Source organism: Sphaerodactylus townsendi, linkage group LG12, assembly GCF_021028975.2.
Source record: "Sphaerodactylus townsendi isolate TG3544 linkage group LG12, MPM_Stown_v2.3, whole genome shotgun sequence".
In the NCBI taxonomy this organism is placed as follows: Eukaryota; Metazoa; Chordata; class Lepidosauria; order Squamata; family Sphaerodactylidae; genus Sphaerodactylus; species Sphaerodactylus townsendi.
Genome location: NC_059436.1, coordinates 51,356,778 through 51,376,929, shown reverse-complemented (window position 1 = coordinate 51,376,929; position 20,152 = coordinate 51,356,778). Strand labels below are relative to the sequence as shown.

The 20,152-nt window shown below is 93.4% G+C and overlaps 1 protein-coding gene across 1 annotated transcript in view; it reads right to left on the bottom strand.

The window, feature by feature from the left end:
• NUP188 (nucleoporin 188) overlaps window positions 1-20,152 on the bottom strand; it is a 74,606-nt gene that overhangs the window by 36,520 nt on the left and 17,934 nt on the right. The gene's annotated exons all lie outside the window — the stretch shown is intronic.

Genomic DNA, 20,152 nt, shown 5'->3' with positions numbered 1-20,152 from the left:
GGGGGGGGGTGGGGGGGGGGGGGGGTGGGGGGGGGGGGGGGTGGGGGGGGGGGGGGGTGGGGGGGGGGGGGGGTGGGGGGGGGGGGGGGTGGGGGGGGGGGGGGGTGGGGGGGGGGGGGGGTGGGGGGGGGGGGGGGTGGGGGGGGGGGGGGGTGGGGGGGGGGGGGGGTGGGGGGGGGGGGGGGTGGGGGGGGGGGGGGGTGGGGGGGGGGGGGGGTGGGGGGGGGGGGGGGTGGGGGGGGGGGGGGGTGGGGGGGGGGGGGGGTGGGGGGGGGGGGGGGTGGGGGGGGGGGGGGGTGGGGGGGGGGGGGGGTGGGGGGGGGGGGGGGTGGGGGGGGGGGGGGGTGGGGGGGGGGGGGGGTGGGGGGGGGGGGGGGTGGGGGGGGGGGGGGGTGGGGGGGGGGGGGGGTGGGGGGGGGGGGGGGTGGGGGGGGGGGGGGGTGGGGGGGGGGGGGGGTGGGGGGGGGGGGGGGTGGGGGGGGGGGGGGGTGGGGGGGGGGGGGGGTGGGGGGGGGGGGGGGTGGGGGGGGGGGGGGGTGGGGGGGGGGGGGGGTGGGGGGGGGGGGGGGTGGGGGGGGGGGGGGGTGGGGGGGGGGGGGGGTGGGGGGGGGGGGGGGTGGGGGGGGGGGGGGGTGGGGGGGGGGGGGGGTGGGGGGGGGGGGGGGTGGGGGGGGGGGGGGGTGGGGGGGGGGGGGGGTGGGGGGGGGGGGGGGTGGGGGGGGGGGGGGGTGGGGGGGGGGGGGGGTGGGGGGGGGGGGGGGTGGGGGGGGGGGGGGGTGGGGGGGGGGGGGGGTGGGGGGGGGGGGGGGTGGGGGGGGGGGGGGGTGGGGGGGGGGGGGGGTGGGGGGGGGGGGGGGTGGGGGGGGGGGGGGGTGGGGGGGGGGGGGGGTGGGGGGGGGGGGGGGTGGGGGGGGGGGGGGGTGGGGGGGGGGGGGGGTGGGGGGGGGGGGGGGTGGGGGGGGGGGGGGGTGGGGGGGGGGGGGGGTGGGGGGGGGGGGGGGTGGGGGGGGGGGGGGGTGGGGGGGGGGGGGGGTGGGGGGGGGGGGGGGTGGGGGGGGGGGGGGGTGGGGGGGGGGGGGGGTGGGGGGGGGGGGGGGTGGGGGGGGGGGGGGGTGGGGGGGGGGGGGGGTGGGGGGGGGGGGGGGTGGGGGGGGGGGGGGGTGGGGGGGGGGGGGGGTGGGGGGGGGGGGGGGTGGGGGGGGGGGGGGGTGGGGGGGGGGGGGGGTGGGGGGGGGGGGGGGTGGGGGGGGGGGGGGGTGGGGGGGGGGGGGGGTGGGGGGGGGGGGGGGTGGGGGGGGGGGGGGGTGGGGGGGGGGGGGGGTGGGGGGGGGGGGGGGTGGGGGGGGGGGGGGGTGGGGGGGGGGGGGGGTGGGGGGGGGGGGGGGTGGGGGGGGGGGGGGGTGGGGGGGGGGGGGGGTGGGGGGGGGGGGGGGTGGGGGGGGGGGGGGGTGGGGGGGGGGGGGGGTGGGGGGGGGGGGGGGTGGGGGGGGGGGGGGGTGGGGGGGGGGGGGGGTGGGGGGGGGGGGGGGTGGGGGGGGGGGGGGGTGGGGGGGGGGGGGGGTGGGGGGGGGGGGGGGTGGGGGGGGGGGGGGGTGGGGGGGGGGGGGGGTGGGGGGGGGGGGGGGTGGGGGGGGGGGGGGGTGGGGGGGGGGGGGGGTGGGGGGGGGGGGGGGTGGGGGGGGGGGGGGGTGGGGGGGGGGGGGGGTGGGGGGGGGGGGGGGTGGGGGGGGGGGGGGGTGGGGGGGGGGGGGGGTGGGGGGGGGGGGGGGTGGGGGGGGGGGGGGGTGGGGGGGGGGGGGGGTGGGGGGGGGGGGGGGTGGGGGGGGGGGGGGGTGGGGGGGGGGGGGGGTGGGGGGGGGGGGGGGTGGGGGGGGGGGGGGGTGGGGGGGGGGGGGGGTGGGGGGGGGGGGGGGTGGGGGGGGGGGGGGGTGGGGGGGGGGGGGGGTGGGGGGGGGGGGGGGTGGGGGGGGGGGGGGGTGGGGGGGGGGGGGGGTGGGGGGGGGGGGGGGTGGGGGGGGGGGGGGGTGGGGGGGGGGGGGGGTGGGGGGGGGGGGGGGTGGGGGGGGGGGGGGGTGGGGGGGGGGGGGGGTGGGGGGGGGGGGGGGTGGGGGGGGGGGGGGGTGGGGGGGGGGGGGGGTGGGGGGGGGGGGGGGTGGGGGGGGGGGGGGGTGGGGGGGGGGGGGGGTGGGGGGGGGGGGGGGTGGGGGGGGGGGGGGGTGGGGGGGGGGGGGGGTGGGGGGGGGGGGGGGTGGGGGGGGGGGGGGGTGGGGGGGGGGGGGGGTGGGGGGGGGGGGGGGTGGGGGGGGGGGGGGGTGGGGGGGGGGGGGGGTGGGGGGGGGGGGGGGTGGGGGGGGGGGGGGGTGGGGGGGGGGGGGGGTGGGGGGGGGGGGGGGTGGGGGGGGGGGGGGGTGGGGGGGGGGGGGGGTGGGGGGGGGGGGGGGTGGGGGGGGGGGGGGGTGGGGGGGGGGGGGGGTGGGGGGGGGGGGGGGTGGGGGGGGGGGGGGGTGGGGGGGGGGGGGGGTGGGGGGGGGGGGGGGTGGGGGGGGGGGGGGGTGGGGGGGGGGGGGGGTGGGGGGGGGGGGGGGTGGGGGGGGGGGGGGGTGGGGGGGGGGGGGGGTGGGGGGGGGGGGGGGTGGGGGGGGGGGGGGGTGGGGGGGGGGGGGGGTGGGGGGGGGGGGGGGTGGGGGGGGGGGGGGGTGGGGGGGGGGGGGGGTGGGGGGGGGGGGGGGTGGGGGGGGGGGGGGGTGGGGGGGGGGGGGGGTGGGGGGGGGGGGGGGTGGGGGGGGGGGGGGGTGGGGGGGGGGGGGGGTGGGGGGGGGGGGGGGTGGGGGGGGGGGGGGGTGGGGGGGGGGGGGGGTGGGGGGGGGGGGGGGTGGGGGGGGGGGGGGGTGGGGGGGGGGGGGGGTGGGGGGGGGGGGGGGTGGGGGGGGGGGGGGGTGGGGGGGGGGGGGGGTGGGGGGGGGGGGGGGTGGGGGGGGGGGGGGGTGGGGGGGGGGGGGGGTGGGGGGGGGGGGGGGTGGGGGGGGGGGGGGGTGGGGGGGGGGGGGGGTGGGGGGGGGGGGGGGTGGGGGGGGGGGGGGGTGGGGGGGGGGGGGGGTGGGGGGGGGGGGGGGTGGGGGGGGGGGGGGGTGGGGGGGGGGGGGGGTGGGGGGGGGGGGGGGTGGGGGGGGGGGGGGGTGGGGGGGGGGGGGGGTGGGGGGGGGGGGGGGTGGGGGGGGGGGGGGGTGGGGGGGGGGGGGGGTGGGGGGGGGGGGGGGTGGGGGGGGGGGGGGGTGGGGGGGGGGGGGGGTGGGGGGGGGGGGGGGTGGGGGGGGGGGGGGGTGGGGGGGGGGGGGGGTGGGGGGGGGGGGGGGTGGGGGGGGGGGGGGGTGGGGGGGGGGGGGGGTGGGGGGGGGGGGGGGTGGGGGGGGGGGGGGGTGGGGGGGGGGGGGGGTGGGGGGGGGGGGGGGTGGGGGGGGGGGGGGGTGGGGGGGGGGGGGGGTGGGGGGGGGGGGGGGTGGGGGGGGGGGGGGGTGGGGGGGGGGGGGGGTGGGGGGGGGGGGGGGTGGGGGGGGGGGGGGGTGGGGGGGGGGGGGGGTGGGGGGGGGGGGGGGTGGGGGGGGGGGGGGGTGGGGGGGGGGGGGGGTGGGGGGGGGGGGGGGTGGGGGGGGGGGGGGGTGGGGGGGGGGGGGGGTGGGGGGGGGGGGGGGTGGGGGGGGGGGGGGGTGGGGGGGGGGGGGGGTGGGGGGGGGGGGGGGTGGGGGGGGGGGGGGGTGGGGGGGGGGGGGGGTGGGGGGGGGGGGGGGTGGGGGGGGGGGGGGGTGGGGGGGGGGGGGGGTGGGGGGGGGGGGGGGTGGGGGGGGGGGGGGGTGGGGGGGGGGGGGGGTGGGGGGGGGGGGGGGTGGGGGGGGGGGGGGGTGGGGGGGGGGGGGGGTGGGGGGGGGGGGGGGTGGGGGGGGGGGGGGGTGGGGGGGGGGGGGGGTGGGGGGGGGGGGGGGTGGGGGGGGGGGGGGGTGGGGGGGGGGGGGGGTGGGGGGGGGGGGGGGTGGGGGGGGGGGGGGGTGGGGGGGGGGGGGGGTGGGGGGGGGGGGGGGTGGGGGGGGGGGGGGGTGGGGGGGGGGGGGGGTGGGGGGGGGGGGGGGTGGGGGGGGGGGGGGGTGGGGGGGGGGGGGGGTGGGGGGGGGGGGGGGTGGGGGGGGGGGGGGGTGGGGGGGGGGGGGGGTGGGGGGGGGGGGGGGTGGGGGGGGGGGGGGGTGGGGGGGGGGGGGGGTGGGGGGGGGGGGGGGTGGGGGGGGGGGGGGGTGGGGGGGGGGGGGGGTGGGGGGGGGGGGGGGTGGGGGGGGGGGGGGGTGGGGGGGGGGGGGGGTGGGGGGGGGGGGGGGTGGGGGGGGGGGGGGGTGGGGGGGGGGGGGGGTGGGGGGGGGGGGGGGTGGGGGGGGGGGGGGGTGGGGGGGGGGGGGGGTGGGGGGGGGGGGGGGTGGGGGGGGGGGGGGGTGGGGGGGGGGGGGGGTGGGGGGGGGGGGGGGTGGGGGGGGGGGGGGGTGGGGGGGGGGGGGGGTGGGGGGGGGGGGGGGTGGGGGGGGGGGGGGGTGGGGGGGGGGGGGGGTGGGGGGGGGGGGGGGTGGGGGGGGGGGGGGGTGGGGGGGGGGGGGGGTGGGGGGGGGGGGGGGTGGGGGGGGGGGGGGGTGGGGGGGGGGGGGGGTGGGGGGGGGGGGGGGTGGGGGGGGGGGGGGGTGGGGGGGGGGGGGGGTGGGGGGGGGGGGGGGTGGGGGGGGGGGGGGGTGGGGGGGGGGGGGGGTGGGGGGGGGGGGGGGTGGGGGGGGGGGGGGGTGGGGGGGGGGGGGGGTGGGGGGGGGGGGGGGTGGGGGGGGGGGGGGGTGGGGGGGGGGGGGGGTGGGGGGGGGGGGGGGTGGGGGGGGGGGGGGGTGGGGGGGGGGGGGGGTGGGGGGGGGGGGGGGTGGGGGGGGGGGGGGGTGGGGGGGGGGGGGGGTGGGGGGGGGGGGGGGTGGGGGGGGGGGGGGGTGGGGGGGGGGGGGGGTGGGGGGGGGGGGGGGTGGGGGGGGGGGGGGGTGGGGGGGGGGGGGGGTGGGGGGGGGGGGGGGTGGGGGGGGGGGGGGGTGGGGGGGGGGGGGGGTGGGGGGGGGGGGGGGTGGGGGGGGGGGGGGGTGGGGGGGGGGGGGGGTGGGGGGGGGGGGGGGTGGGGGGGGGGGGGGGTGGGGGGGGGGGGGGGTGGGGGGGGGGGGGGGTGGGGGGGGGGGGGGGTGGGGGGGGGGGGGGGTGGGGGGGGGGGGGGGTGGGGGGGGGGGGGGGTGGGGGGGGGGGGGGGTGGGGGGGGGGGGGGGTGGGGGGGGGGGGGGGTGGGGGGGGGGGGGGGTGGGGGGGGGGGGGGGTGGGGGGGGGGGGGGGTGGGGGGGGGGGGGGGTGGGGGGGGGGGGGGGTGGGGGGGGGGGGGGGTGGGGGGGGGGGGGGGTGGGGGGGGGGGGGGGTGGGGGGGGGGGGGGGTGGGGGGGGGGGGGGGTGGGGGGGGGGGGGGGTGGGGGGGGGGGGGGGTGGGGGGGGGGGGGGGTGGGGGGGGGGGGGGGTGGGGGGGGGGGGGGGTGGGGGGGGGGGGGGGTGGGGGGGGGGGGGGGTGGGGGGGGGGGGGGGTGGGGGGGGGGGGGGGTGGGGGGGGGGGGGGGTGGGGGGGGGGGGGGGTGGGGGGGGGGGGGGGTGGGGGGGGGGGGGGGTGGGGGGGGGGGGGGGTGGGGGGGGGGGGGGGTGGGGGGGGGGGGGGGTGGGGGGGGGGGGGGGTGGGGGGGGGGGGGGGTGGGGGGGGGGGGGGGTGGGGGGGGGGGGGGGTGGGGGGGGGGGGGGGTGGGGGGGGGGGGGGGTGGGGGGGGGGGGGGGTGGGGGGGGGGGGGGGTGGGGGGGGGGGGGGGTGGGGGGGGGGGGGGGTGGGGGGGGGGGGGGGTGGGGGGGGGGGGGGGTGGGGGGGGGGGGGGGTGGGGGGGGGGGGGGGTGGGGGGGGGGGGGGGTGGGGGGGGGGGGGGGTGGGGGGGGGGGGGGGTGGGGGGGGGGGGGGGTGGGGGGGGGGGGGGGTGGGGGGGGGGGGGGGTGGGGGGGGGGGGGGGTGGGGGGGGGGGGGGGTGGGGGGGGGGGGGGGTGGGGGGGGGGGGGGGTGGGGGGGGGGGGGGGTGGGGGGGGGGGGGGGTGGGGGGGGGGGGGGGTGGGGGGGGGGGGGGGTGGGGGGGGGGGGGGGTGGGGGGGGGGGGGGGTGGGGGGGGGGGGGGGTGGGGGGGGGGGGGGGTGGGGGGGGGGGGGGGTGGGGGGGGGGGGGGGTGGGGGGGGGGGGGGGTGGGGGGGGGGGGGGGTGGGGGGGGGGGGGGGTGGGGGGGGGGGGGGGTGGGGGGGGGGGGGGGTGGGGGGGGGGGGGGGTGGGGGGGGGGGGGGGTGGGGGGGGGGGGGGGTGGGGGGGGGGGGGGGTGGGGGGGGGGGGGGGTGGGGGGGGGGGGGGGTGGGGGGGGGGGGGGGTGGGGGGGGGGGGGGGTGGGGGGGGGGGGGGGTGGGGGGGGGGGGGGGTGGGGGGGGGGGGGGGTGGGGGGGGGGGGGGGTGGGGGGGGGGGGGGGTGGGGGGGGGGGGGGGTGGGGGGGGGGGGGGGTGGGGGGGGGGGGGGGTGGGGGGGGGGGGGGGTGGGGGGGGGGGGGGGTGGGGGGGGGGGGGGGTGGGGGGGGGGGGGGGTGGGGGGGGGGGGGGGTGGGGGGGGGGGGGGGTGGGGGGGGGGGGGGGTGGGGGGGGGGGGGGGTGGGGGGGGGGGGGGGTGGGGGGGGGGGGGGGTGGGGGGGGGGGGGGGTGGGGGGGGGGGGGGGTGGGGGGGGGGGGGGGTGGGGGGGGGGGGGGGTGGGGGGGGGGGGGGGTGGGGGGGGGGGGGGGTGGGGGGGGGGGGGGGTGGGGGGGGGGGGGGGTGGGGGGGGGGGGGGGTGGGGGGGGGGGGGGGTGGGGGGGGGGGGGGGTGGGGGGGGGGGGGGGTGGGGGGGGGGGGGGGTGGGGGGGGGGGGGGGTGGGGGGGGGGGGGGGTGGGGGGGGGGGGGGGTGGGGGGGGGGGGGGGTGGGGGGGGGGGGGGGTGGGGGGGGGGGGGGGTGGGGGGGGGGGGGGGTGGGGGGGGGGGGGGGTGGGGGGGGGGGGGGGTGGGGGGGGGGGGGGGTGGGGGGGGGGGGGGGTGGGGGGGGGGGGGGGTGGGGGGGGGGGGGGGTGGGGGGGGGGGGGGGTGGGGGGGGGGGGGGGTGGGGGGGGGGGGGGGTGGGGGGGGGGGGGGGTGGGGGGGGGGGGGGGTGGGGGGGGGGGGGGGTGGGGGGGGGGGGGGGTGGGGGGGGGGGGGGGTGGGGGGGGGGGGGGGTGGGGGGGGGGGGGGGTGGGGGGGGGGGGGGGTGGGGGGGGGGGGGGGTGGGGGGGGGGGGGGGTGGGGGGGGGGGGGGGTGGGGGGGGGGGGGGGTGGGGGGGGGGGGGGGTGGGGGGGGGGGGGGGTGGGGGGGGGGGGGGGTGGGGGGGGGGGGGGGTGGGGGGGGGGGGGGGTGGGGGGGGGGGGGGGTGGGGGGGGGGGGGGGTGGGGGGGGGGGGGGGTGGGGGGGGGGGGGGGTGGGGGGGGGGGGGGGTGGGGGGGGGGGGGGGTGGGGGGGGGGGGGGGTGGGGGGGGGGGGGGGTGGGGGGGGGGGGGGGTGGGGGGGGGGGGGGGTGGGGGGGGGGGGGGGTGGGGGGGGGGGGGGGTGGGGGGGGGGGGGGGTGGGGGGGGGGGGGGGTGGGGGGGGGGGGGGGTGGGGGGGGGGGGGGGTGGGGGGGGGGGGGGGTGGGGGGGGGGGGGGGTGGGGGGGGGGGGGGGTGGGGGGGGGGGGGGGTGGGGGGGGGGGGGGGTGGGGGGGGGGGGGGGTGGGGGGGGGGGGGGGTGGGGGGGGGGGGGGGTGGGGGGGGGGGGGGGTGGGGGGGGGGGGGGGTGGGGGGGGGGGGGGGTGGGGGGGGGGGGGGGTGGGGGGGGGGGGGGGTGGGGGGGGGGGGGGGTGGGGGGGGGGGGGGGTGGGGGGGGGGGGGGGTGGGGGGGGGGGGGGGTGGGGGGGGGGGGGGGTGGGGGGGGGGGGGGGTGGGGGGGGGGGGGGGTGGGGGGGGGGGGGGGTGGGGGGGGGGGGGGGTGGGGGGGGGGGGGGGTGGGGGGGGGGGGGGGTGGGGGGGGGGGGGGGTGGGGGGGGGGGGGGGTGGGGGGGGGGGGGGGTGGGGGGGGGGGGGGGTGGGGGGGGGGGGGGGTGGGGGGGGGGGGGGGTGGGGGGGGGGGGGGGTGGGGGGGGGGGGGGGTGGGGGGGGGGGGGGGTGGGGGGGGGGGGGGGTGGGGGGGGGGGGGGGTGGGGGGGGGGGGGGGTGGGGGGGGGGGGGGGTGGGGGGGGGGGGGGGTGGGGGGGGGGGGGGGTGGGGGGGGGGGGGGGTGGGGGGGGGGGGGGGTGGGGGGGGGGGGGGGTGGGGGGGGGGGGGGGTGGGGGGGGGGGGGGGTGGGGGGGGGGGGGGGTGGGGGGGGGGGGGGGTGGGGGGGGGGGGGGGTGGGGGGGGGGGGGGGTGGGGGGGGGGGGGGGTGGGGGGGGGGGGGGGTGGGGGGGGGGGGGGGTGGGGGGGGGGGGGGGTGGGGGGGGGGGGGGGTGGGGGGGGGGGGGGGTGGGGGGGGGGGGGGGTGGGGGGGGGGGGGGGTGGGGGGGGGGGGGGGTGGGGGGGGGGGGGGGTGGGGGGGGGGGGGGGTGGGGGGGGGGGGGGGTGGGGGGGGGGGGGGGTGGGGGGGGGGGGGGGTGGGGGGGGGGGGGGGTGGGGGGGGGGGGGGGTGGGGGGGGGGGGGGGTGGGGGGGGGGGGGGGTGGGGGGGGGGGGGGGTGGGGGGGGGGGGGGGTGGGGGGGGGGGGGGGTGGGGGGGGGGGGGGGTGGGGGGGGGGGGGGGTGGGGGGGGGGGGGGGTGGGGGGGGGGGGGGGTGGGGGGGGGGGGGGGTGGGGGGGGGGGGGGGTGGGGGGGGGGGGGGGTGGGGGGGGGGGGGGGTGGGGGGGGGGGGGGGTGGGGGGGGGGGGGGGTGGGGGGGGGGGGGGGTGGGGGGGGGGGGGGGTGGGGGGGGGGGGGGGTGGGGGGGGGGGGGGGTGGGGGGGGGGGGGGGTGGGGGGGGGGGGGGGTGGGGGGGGGGGGGGGTGGGGGGGGGGGGGGGTGGGGGGGGGGGGGGGTGGGGGGGGGGGGGGGTGGGGGGGGGGGGGGGTGGGGGGGGGGGGGGGTGGGGGGGGGGGGGGGTGGGGGGGGGGGGGGGTGGGGGGGGGGGGGGGTGGGGGGGGGGGGGGGTGGGGGGGGGGGGGGGTGGGGGGGGGGGGGGGTGGGGGGGGGGGGGGGTGGGGGGGGGGGGGGGTGGGGGGGGGGGGGGGTGGGGGGGGGGGGGGGTGGGGGGGGGGGGGGGTGGGGGGGGGGGGGGGTGGGGGGGGGGGGGGGTGGGGGGGGGGGGGGGTGGGGGGGGGGGGGGGTGGGGGGGGGGGGGGGTGGGGGGGGGGGGGGGTGGGGGGGGGGGGGGGTGGGGGGGGGGGGGGGTGGGGGGGGGGGGGGGTGGGGGGGGGGGGGGGTGGGGGGGGGGGGGGGTGGGGGGGGGGGGGGGTGGGGGGGGGGGGGGGTGGGGGGGGGGGGGGGTGGGGGGGGGGGGGGGTGGGGGGGGGGGGGGGTGGGGGGGGGGGGGGGTGGGGGGGGGGGGGGGTGGGGGGGGGGGGGGGTGGGGGGGGGGGGGGGTGGGGGGGGGGGGGGGTGGGGGGGGGGGGGGGTGGGGGGGGGGGGGGGTGGGGGGGGGGGGGGGTGGGGGGGGGGGGGGGTGGGGGGGGGGGGGGGTGGGGGGGGGGGGGGGTGGGGGGGGGGGGGGGTGGGGGGGGGGGGGGGTGGGGGGGGGGGGGGGTGGGGGGGGGGGGGGGTGGGGGGGGGGGGGGGTGGGGGGGGGGGGGGGTGGGGGGGGGGGGGGGTGGGGGGGGGGGGGGGTGGGGGGGGGGGGGGGTGGGGGGGGGGGGGGGTGGGGGGGGGGGGGGGTGGGGGGGGGGGGGGGTGGGGGGGGGGGGGGGTGGGGGGGGGGGGGGGTGGGGGGGGGGGGGGGTGGGGGGGGGGGGGGGTGGGGGGGGGGGGGGGTGGGGGGGGGGGGGGGTGGGGGGGGGGGGGGGTGGGGGGGGGGGGGGGTGGGGGGGGGGGGGGGTGGGGGGGGGGGGGGGTGGGGGGGGGGGGGGGTGGGGGGGGGGGGGGGTGGGGGGGGGGGGGGGTGGGGGGGGGGGGGGGTGGGGGGGGGGGGGGGTGGGGGGGGGGGGGGGTGGGGGGGGGGGGGGGTGGGGGGGGGGGGGGGTGGGGGGGGGGGGGGGTGGGGGGGGGGGGGGGTGGGGGGGGGGGGGGGTGGGGGGGGGGGGGGGTGGGGGGGGGGGGGGGTGGGGGGGGGGGGGGGTGGGGGGGGGGGGGGGTGGGGGGGGGGGGGGGTGGGGGGGGGGGGGGGTGGGGGGGGGGGGGGGTGGGGGGGGGGGGGGGTGGGGGGGGGGGGGGGTGGGGGGGGGGGGGGGTGGGGGGGGGGGGGGGTGGGGGGGGGGGGGGGTGGGGGGGGGGGGGGGTGGGGGGGGGGGGGGGTGGGGGGGGGGGGGGGTGGGGGGGGGGGGGGGTGGGGGGGGGGGGGGGTGGGGGGGGGGGGGGGTGGGGGGGGGGGGGGGTGGGGGGGGGGGGGGGTGGGGGGGGGGGGGGGTGGGGGGGGGGGGGGGTGGGGGGGGGGGGGGGTGGGGGGGGGGGGGGGTGGGGGGGGGGGGGGGTGGGGGGGGGGGGGGGTGGGGGGGGGGGGGGGTGGGGGGGGGGGGGGGTGGGGGGGGGGGGGGGTGGGGGGGGGGGGGGGTGGGGGGGGGGGGGGGTGGGGGGGGGGGGGGGTGGGGGGGGGGGGGGGTGGGGGGGGGGGGGGGTGGGGGGGGGGGGGGGTGGGGGGGGGGGGGGGTGGGGGGGGGGGGGGGTGGGGGGGGGGGGGGGTGGGGGGGGGGGGGGGTGGGGGGGGGGGGGGGTGGGGGGGGGGGGGGGTGGGGGGGGGGGGGGGTGGGGGGGGGGGGGGGTGGGGGGGGGGGGGGGTGGGGGGGGGGGGGGGTGGGGGGGGGGGGGGGTGGGGGGGGGGGGGGGTGGGGGGGGGGGGGGGTGGGGGGGGGGGGGGGTGGGGGGGGGGGGGGGTGGGGGGGGGGGGGGGTGGGGGGGGGGGGGGGTGGGGGGGGGGGGGGGTGGGGGGGGGGGGGGGTGGGGGGGGGGGGGGGTGGGGGGGGGGGGGGGTGGGGGGGGGGGGGGGTGGGGGGGGGGGGGGGTGGGGGGGGGGGGGGGTGGGGGGGGGGGGGGGTGGGGGGGGGGGGGGGTGGGGGGGGGGGGGGGTGGGGGGGGGGGGGGGTGGGGGGGGGGGGGGGTGGGGGGGGGGGGGGGTGGGGGGGGGGGGGGGTGGGGGGGGGGGGGGGTGGGGGGGGGGGGGGGTGGGGGGGGGGGGGGGTGGGGGGGGGGGGGGGTGGGGGGGGGGGGGGGTGGGGGGGGGGGGGGGTGGGGGGGGGGGGGGGTGGGGGGGGGGGGGGGTGGGGGGGGGGGGGGGTGGGGGGGGGGGGGGGTGGGGGGGGGGGGGGGTGGGGGGGGGGGGGGGTGGGGGGGGGGGGGGGTGGGGGGGGGGGGGGGTGGGGGGGGGGGGGGGTGGGGGGGGGGGGGGGTGGGGGGGGGGGGGGGTGGGGGGGGGGGGGGGTGGGGGGGGGGGGGGGTGGGGGGGGGGGGGGGTGGGGGGGGGGGGGGGTGGGGGGGGGGGGGGGTGGGGGGGGGGGGGGGTGGGGGGGGGGGGGGGTGGGGGGGGGGGGGGGTGGGGGGGGGGGGGGGTGGGGGGGGGGGGGGGTGGGGGGGGGGGGGGGTGGGGGGGGGGGGGGGTGGGGGGGGGGGGGGGTGGGGGGGGGGGGGGGTGGGGGGGGGGGGGGGTGGGGGGGGGGGGGGGTGGGGGGGGGGGGGGGTGGGGGGGGGGGGGGGTGGGGGGGGGGGGGGGTGGGGGGGGGGGGGGGTGGGGGGGGGGGGGGGTGGGGGGGGGGGGGGGTGGGGGGGGGGGGGGGTGGGGGGGGGGGGGGGTGGGGGGGGGGGGGGGTGGGGGGGGGGGGGGGTGGGGGGGGGGGGGGGTGGGGGGGGGGGGGGGTGGGGGGGGGGGGGGGTGGGGGGGGGGGGGGGTGGGGGGGGGGGGGGGTGGGGGGGGGGGGGGGTGGGGGGGGGGGGGGGTGGGGGGGGGGGGGGGTGGGGGGGGGGGGGGGTGGGGGGGGGGGGGGGTGGGGGGGGGGGGGGGTGGGGGGGGGGGGGGGTGGGGGGGGGGGGGGGTGGGGGGGGGGGGGGGTGGGGGGGGGGGGGGGTGGGGGGGGGGGGGGGTGGGGGGGGGGGGGGGTGGGGGGGGGGGGGGGTGGGGGGGGGGGGGGGTGGGGGGGGGGGGGGGTGGGGGGGGGGGGGGGTGGGGGGGGGGGGGGGTGGGGGGGGGGGGGGGTGGGGGGGGGGGGGGGTGGGGGGGGGGGGGGGTGGGGGGGGGGGGGGGTGGGGGGGGGGGGGGGTGGGGGGGGGGGGGGGTGGGGGGGGGGGGGGGTGGGGGGGGGGGGGGGTGGGGGGGGGGGGGGGTGGGGGGGGGGGGGGGTGGGGGGGGGGGGGGGTGGGGGGGGGGGGGGGTGGGGGGGGGGGGGGGTGGGGGGGGGGGGGGGTGGGGGGGGGGGGGGGTGGGGGGGGGGGGGGGTGGGGGGGGGGGGGGGTGGGGGGGGGGGGGGGTGGGGGGGGGGGGGGGTGGGGGGGGGGGGGGGTGGGGGGGGGGGGGGGTGGGGGGGGGGGGGGGTGGGGGGGGGGGGGGGTGGGGGGGGGGGGGGGTGGGGGGGGGGGGGGGTGGGGGGGGGGGGGGGTGGGGGGGGGGGGGGGTGGGGGGGGGGGGGGGTGGGGGGGGGGGGGGGTGGGGGGGGGGGGGGGTGGGGGGGGGGGGGGGTGGGGGGGGGGGGGGGTGGGGGGGGGGGGGGGTGGGGGGGGGGGGGGGTGGGGGGGGGGGGGGGTGGGGGGGGGGGGGGGTGGGGGGGGGGGGGGGTGGGGGGGGGGGGGGGTGGGGGGGGGGGGGGGTGGGGGGGGGGGGGGGTGGGGGGGGGGGGGGGTGGGGGGGGGGGGGGGTGGGGGGGGGGGGGGGTGGGGGGGGGGGGGGGTGGGGGGGGGGGGGGGTGGGGGGGGGGGGGGGTGGGGGGGGGGGGGGGTGGGGGGGGGGGGGGGTGGGGGGGGGGGGGGGTGGGGGGGGGGGGGGGTGGGGGGGGGGGGGGGTGGGGGGGGGGGGGGGTGGGGGGGGGGGGGGGTGGGGGGGGGGGGGGGTGGGGGGGGGGGGGGGTGGGGGGGGGGGGGGGTGGGGGGGGGGGGGGGTGGGGGGGGGGGGGGGTGGGGGGGGGGGGGGGTGGGGGGGGGGGGGGGTGGGGGGGGGGGGGGGTGGGGGGGGGGGGGGGTGGGGGGGGGGGGGGGTGGGGGGGGGGGGGGGTGGGGGGGGGGGGGGGTGGGGGGGGGGGGGGGTGGGGGGGGGGGGGGGTGGGGGGGGGGGGGGGTGGGGGGGGGGGGGGGTGGGGGGGGGGGGGGGTGGGGGGGGGGGGGGGTGGGGGGGGGGGGGGGTGGGGGGGGGGGGGGGTGGGGGGGGGGGGGGGTGGGGGGGGGGGGGGGTGGGGGGGGGGGGGGGTGGGGGGGGGGGGGGGTGGGGGGGGGGGGGGGTGGGGGGGGGGGGGGGTGGGGGGGGGGGGGGGTGGGGGGGGGGGGGGGTGGGGGGGGGGGGGGGTGGGGGGGGGGGGGGGTGGGGGGGGGGGGGGGTGGGGGGGGGGGGGGGTGGGGGGGGGGGGGGGTGGGGGGGGGGGGGGGTGGGGGGGGGGGGGGGTGGGGGGGGGGGGGGGTGGGGGGGGGGGGGGGTGGGGGGGGGGGGGGGTGGGGGGGGGGGGGGGTGGGGGGGGGGGGGGGTGGGGGGGGGGGGGGGTGGGGGGGGGGGGGGGTGGGGGGGGGGGGGGGTGGGGGGGGGGGGGGGTGGGGGGGGGGGGGGGTGGGGGGGGGGGGGGGTGGGGGGGGGGGGGGGTGGGGGGGGGGGGGGGTGGGGGGGGGGGGGGGTGGGGGGGGGGGGGGGTGGGGGGGGGGGGGGGTGGGGGGGGGGGGGGGTGGGGGGGGGGGGGGGTGGGGGGGGGGGGGGGTGGGGGGGGGGGGGGGTGGGGGGGGGGGGGGGTGGGGGGGGGGGGGGGTGGGGGGGGGGGGGGGTGGGGGGGGGGGGGGGTGGGGGGGGGGGGGGGTGGGGGGGGGGGGGGGTGGGGGGGGGGGGGGGTGGGGGGGGGGGGGGGTGGGGGGGGGGGGGGGTGGGGGGGGGGGGGGGTGGGGGGGGGGGGGGGTGGGGGGGGGGGGGGGTGGGGGGGGGGGGGGGTGGGGGGGGGGGGGGGTGGGGGGGGGGGGGGGTGGGGGGGGGGGGGGGTGGGGGGGGGGGGGGGTGGGGGGGGGGGGGGGTGGGGGGGGGGGGGGGTGGGGGGGGGGGGGGGTGGGGGGGGGGGGGGGTGGGGGGGGGGGGGGGTGGGGGGGGGGGGGGGTGGGGGGGGGGGGGGGTGGGGGGGGGGGGGGGTGGGGGGGGGGGGGGGTGGGGGGGGGGGGGGGTGGGGGGGGGGGGGGGTGGGGGGGGGGGGGGGTGGGGGGGGGGGGGGGTGGGGGGGGGGGGGGGTGGGGGGGGGGGGGGGTGGGGGGGGGGGGGGGTGGGGGGGGGGGGGGGTGGGGGGGGGGGGGGGTGGGGGGGGGGGGGGGTGGGGGGGGGGGGGGGTGGGGGGGGGGGGGGGTGGGGGGGGGGGGGGGTGGGGGGGGGGGGGGGTGGGGGGGGGGGGGGGTGGGGGGGGGGGGGGGTGGGGGGGGGGGGGGGTGGGGGGGGGGGGGGGTGGGGGGGGGGGGGGGTGGGGGGGGGGGGGGGTGGGGGGGGGGGGGGGTGGGGGGGGGGGGGGGTGGGGGGGGGGGGGGGTGGGGGGGGGGGGGGGTGGGGGGGGGGGGGGGTGGGGGGGGGGGGGGGTGGGGGGGGGGGGGGGTGGGGGGGGGGGGGGGTGGGGGGGGGGGGGGGTGGGGGGGGGGGGGGGTGGGGGGGGGGGGGGGTGGGGGGGGGGGGGGGTGGGGGGGGGGGGGGGTGGGGGGGGGGGGGGGTGGGGGGGGGGGGGGGTGGGGGGGGGGGGGGGTGGGGGGGGGGGGGGGTGGGGGGGGGGGGGGGTGGGGGGGGGGGGGGGTGGGGGGGGGGGGGGGTGGGGGGGGGGGGGGGTGGGGGGGGGGGGGGGTGGGGGGGGGGGGGGGTGGGGGGGGGGGGGGGTGGGGGGGGGGGGGGGTGGGGGGGGGGGGGGGTGGGGGGGGGGGGGGGTGGGGGGGGGGGGGGGTGGGGGGGGGGGGGGGTGGGGGGGGGGGGGGGTGGGGGGGGGGGGGGGTGGGGGGGGGGGGGGGTGGGGGGGGGGGGGGGTGGGGGGGGGGGGGGGTGGGGGGGGGGGGGGGTGGGGGGGGGGGGGGGTGGGGGGGGGGGGGGGTGGGGGGGGGGGGGGGTGGGGGGGGGGGGGGGTGGGGGGGGGGGGGGGTGGGGGGGGGGGGGGGTGGGGGGGGGGGGGGGTGGGGGGGGGGGGGGGTGGGGGGGGGGGGGGGTGGGGGGGGGGGGGGGTGGGGGGGGGGGGGGGTGGGGGGGGGGGGGGGTGGGGGGGGGGGGGGGTGGGGGGGGGGGGGGGTGGGGGGGGGGGGGGGTGGGGGGGGGGGGGGGTGGGGGGGGGGGGGGGTGGGGGGGGGGGGGGGTGGGGGGGGGGGGGGGTGGGGGGGGGGGGGGGTGGGGGGGGGGGGGGGTGGGGGGGGGGGGGGGTGGGGGGGGGGGGGGGTGGGGGGGGGGGGGGGTGGGGGGGGGGGGGGGTGGGGGGGGGGGGGGGTGGGGGGGGGGGGGGGTGGGGGGGGGGGGGGGTGGGGGGGGGGGGGGGTGGGGGGGGGGGGGGGTGGGGGGGGGGGGGGGTGGGGGGGGGGGGGGGTGGGGGGGGGGGGGGGTGGGGGGGGGGGGGGGTGGGGGGGGGGGGGGGTGGGGGGGGGGGGGGGTGGGGGGGGGGGGGGGTGGGGGGGGGGGGGGGTGGGGGGGGGGGGGGGTGGGGGGGGGGGGGGGTGGGGGGGGGGGGGGGTGGGGGGGGGGGGGGGTGGGGGGGGGGGGGGGTGGGGGGGGGGGGGGGTGGGGGGGGGGGGGGGTGGGGGGGGGGGGGGGTGGGGGGGGGGGGGGGTGGGGGGGGGGGGGGGTGGGGGGGGGGGGGGGTGGGGGGGGGGGGGGGTGGGGGGGGGGGGGGGTGGGGGGGGGGGGGGGTGGGGGGGGGGGGGGGTGGGGGGGGGGGGGGGTGGGGGGGGGGGGGGGTGGGGGGGGGGGGGGGTGGGGGGGGGGGGGGGTGGGGGGGGGGGGGGGTGGGGGGGGGGGGGGGTGGGGGGGGGGGGGGGTGGGGGGGGGGGGGGGTGGGGGGGGGGGGGGGTGGGGGGGGGGGGGGGTGGGGGGGGGGGGGGGTGGGGGGGGGGGGGGGTGGGGGGGGGGGGGGGTGGGGGGGGGGGGGGGTGGGGGGGGGGGGGGGTGGGGGGGGGGGGGGGTGGGGGGGGGGGGGGGTGGGGGGGGGGGGGGGTGGGGGGGGGGGGGGGTGGGGGGGGGGGGGGGTGGGGGGGGGGGGGGGTGGGGGGGGGGGGGGGTGGGGGGGGGGGGGGGTGGGGGGGGGGGGGGGTGGGGGGGGGGGGGGGTGGGGGGGGGGGGGGGTGGGGGGGGGGGGGGGTGGGGGGGGGGGGGGGTGGGGGGGGGGGGGGGTGGGGGGGGGGGGGGGTGGGGGGGGGGGGGGGTGGGGGGGGGGGGGGGTGGGGGGGGGGGGGGGTGGGGGGGGGGGGGGGTGGGGGGGGGGGGGGGTGGGGGGGGGGGGGGGTGGGGGGGGGGGGGGGTGGGGGGGGGGGGGGGTGGGGGGGGGGGGGGGTGGGGGGGGGGGGGGGTGGGGGGGGGGGGGGGTGGGGGGGGGGGGGGGTGGGGGGGGGGGGGGGTGGGGGGGGGGGGGGGTGGGGGGGGGGGGGGGTGGGGGGGGGGGGGGGTGGGGGGGGGGGGGGGTGGGGGGGGGGGGGGGTGGGGGGGGGGGGGGGTGGGGGGGGGGGGGGGTGGGGGGGGGGGGGGGTGGGGGGGGGGGGGGGTGGGGGGGGGGGGGGGTGGGGGGGGGGGGGGGTGGGGGGGGGGGGGGGTGGGGGGGGGGGGGGGTGGGGGGGGGGGGGGGTGGGGGGGGGGGGGGGTGGGGGGGGGGGGGGGTGGGGGGGGGGGGGGGTGGGGGGGGGGGGGGGTGGGGGGGGGGGGGGGTGGGGGGGGGGGGGGGTGGGGGGGGGGGGGGGTGGGGGGGGGGGGGGGTGGGGGGGGGGGGGGGTGGGGGGGGGGGGGGGTGGGGGGGGGGGGGGGTGGGGGGGGGGGGGGGTGGGGGGGGGGGGGGGTGGGGGGGGGGGGGGGTGGGGGGGGGGGGGGGTGGGGGGGGGGGGGGGTGGGGGGGGGGGGGGGTGGGGGGGGGGGGGGGTGGGGGGGGGGGGGGGTGGGGGGGGGGGGGGGTGGGGGGGGGGGGGGGTGGGGGGGGGGGGGGGTGGGGGGGGGGGGGGGTGGGGGGGGGGGGGGGTGGGGGGGGGGGGGGGTGGGGGGGGGGGGGGGTGGGGGGGGGGGGGGGTGGGGGGGGGGGGGGGTGGGGGGGGGGGGGGGTGGGGGGGGGGGGGGGTGGGGGGGGGGGGGGGTGGGGGGGGGGGGGGGTGGGGGGGGGGGGGGGTGGGGGGGGGGGGGGGTGGGGGGGGGGGGGGGTGGGGGGGGGGGGGGGTGGGGGGGGGGGGGGGTGGGGGGGGGGGGGGGTGGGGGGGGGGGGGGGTGGGGGGGGGGGGGGGTGGGGGGGGGGGGGGGTGGGGGGGGGGGGGGGTGGGGGGGGGGGGGGGTGGGGGGGGGGGGGGGTGGGGGGGGGGGGGGGTGGGGGGGGGGGGGGGTGGGGGGGGGGGGGGGTGGGGGGGGGGGGGGGTGGGGGGGGGGGGGGGTGGGGGGGGGGGGGGGTGGGGGGGGGGGGGGGTGGGGGGGGGGGGGGGTGGGGGGGGGGGGGGGTGGGGGGGGGGGGGGGTGGGGGGGGGGGGGGGTGGGGGGGGGGGGGGGTGGGGGGGGGGGGGGGTGGGGGGGGGGGGGGGTGGGGGGGGGGGGGGGTGGGGGGGGGGGGGGGTGGGGGGGGGGGGGGGTGGGGGGGGGGGGGGGTGGGGGGGGGGGGGGGTGGGGGGGGGGGGGGGTGGGGGGGGGGGGGGGTGGGGGGGGGGGGGGGTGGGGGGGGGGGGGGGTGGGGGGGGGGGGGGGTGGGGGGGGGGGGGGGTGGGGGGGGGGGGGGGTGGGGGGGGGGGGGGGTGGGGGGGGGGGGGGGTGGGGGGGGGGGGGGGTGGGGGGGGGGGGGGGTGGGGGGGGGGGGGGGTGGGGGGGGGGGGGGGTGGGGGGGGGGGGGGGTGGGGGGGGGGGGGGGTGGGGGGGGGGGGGGGTGGGGGGGGGGGGGGGTGGGGGGGGGGGGGGGTGGGGGGGGGGGGGGGTGGGGGGGGGGGGGGGTGGGGGGGGGGGGGGGTGGGGGGGGGGGGGGGTGGGGGGGGGGGGGGGTGGGGGGGGGGGGGGGTGGGGGGGGGGGGGGGTGGGGGGGGGGGGGGGTGGGGGGGGGGGGGGGTGGGGGGGGGGGGGGGTGGGGGGGGGGGGGGGTGGGGGGGGGGGGGGGTGGGGGGGGGGGGGGGTGGGGGGGGGGGGGGGTGGGGGGGGGGGGGGGTGGGGGGGGGGGGGGGTGGGGGGGGGGGGGGGTGGGGGGGGGGGGGGGTGGGGGGGGGGGGGGGTGGGGGGGGGGGGGGGTGGGGGGGGGGGGGGGTGGGGGGGGGGGGGGGTGGGGGGGGGGGGGGGTGGGGGGGGGGGGGGGTGGGGGGGGGGGGGGGTGGGGGGGGGGGGGGGTGGGGGGGGGGGGGGGTGGGGGGGGGGGGGGGTGGGGGGGGGGGGGGGTGGGGGGGGGGGGGGGTGGGGGGGGGGGGGGGTGGGGGGGGGGGGGGGTGGGGGGGGGGGGGGGTGGGGGGGGGGGGGGGTGGGGGGGGGGGGGGGTGGGGGGGGGGGGGGGTGGGGGGGGGGGGGGGTGGGGGGGGGGGGGGGTGGGGGGGGGGGGGGGTGGGGGGGGGGGGGGGTGGGGGGGGGGGGGGGTGGGGGGGGGGGGGGGTGGGGGGGGGGGGGGGTGGGGGGGGGGGGGGGTGGGGGGGGGGGGGGGTGGGGGGGGGGGGGGGTGGGGGGGGGGGGGGGTGGGGGGGGGGGGGGGTGGGGGGGGGGGGGGGTGGGGGGGGGGGGGGGTGGGGGGGGGGGGGGGTGGGGGGGGGGGGGGGTGGGGGGGGGGGGGGGTGGGGGGGGGGGGGGGTGGGGGGGGGGGGGGGTGGGGGGGGGGGGGGGTGGGGGGGGGGGGGGGTGGGGGGGGGGGGGGGTGGGGGGGGGGGGGGGTGGGGGGGGGGGGGGGTGGGGGGGGGGGGGGGTGGGGGGGGGGGGGGGTGGGGGGGGGGGGGGGTGGGGGGGGGGGGGGGTGGGGGGGGGGGGGGGTGGGGGGGGGGGGGGGTGGGGGGGGGGGGGGGTGGGGGGGGGGGGGGGTGGGGGGGGGGGGGGGTGGGGGGGGGGGGGGGTGGGGGGGGGGGGGGGTGGGGGGGGGGGGGGGTGGGGGGGGGGGGGGGTGGGGGGGGGGGGGGGTGGGGGGGGGGGGGGGTGGGGGGGGGGGGGGGTGGGGGGGGGGGGGGGTGGGGGGGGGGGGGGGTGGGGGGGGGGGGGGGTGGGGGGGGGGGGGGGTGGGGGGGGGGGGGGGTGGGGGGGGGGGGGGGTGGGGGGGGGGGGGGGTGGGGGGGGGGGGGGGTGGGGGGGGGGGGGGGTGGGGGGGGGGGGGGGTGGGGGGGGGGGGGGGTGGGGGGGGGGGGGGGTGGGGGGGGGGGGGGGTGGGGGGGGGGGGGGGTGGGGGCTCCTGAAACGCTCCCAAATTTCCCAAAGATTGTTGTTACTCCCAGAATTTGCACTAGGGCATGTCTGAATGCACACCCCTAATTTCCACCTTCACGAAACGAGATTCCAGCATTCGGTGGGGAAACCACGGCAGTTAAAATGGTTTCAACCT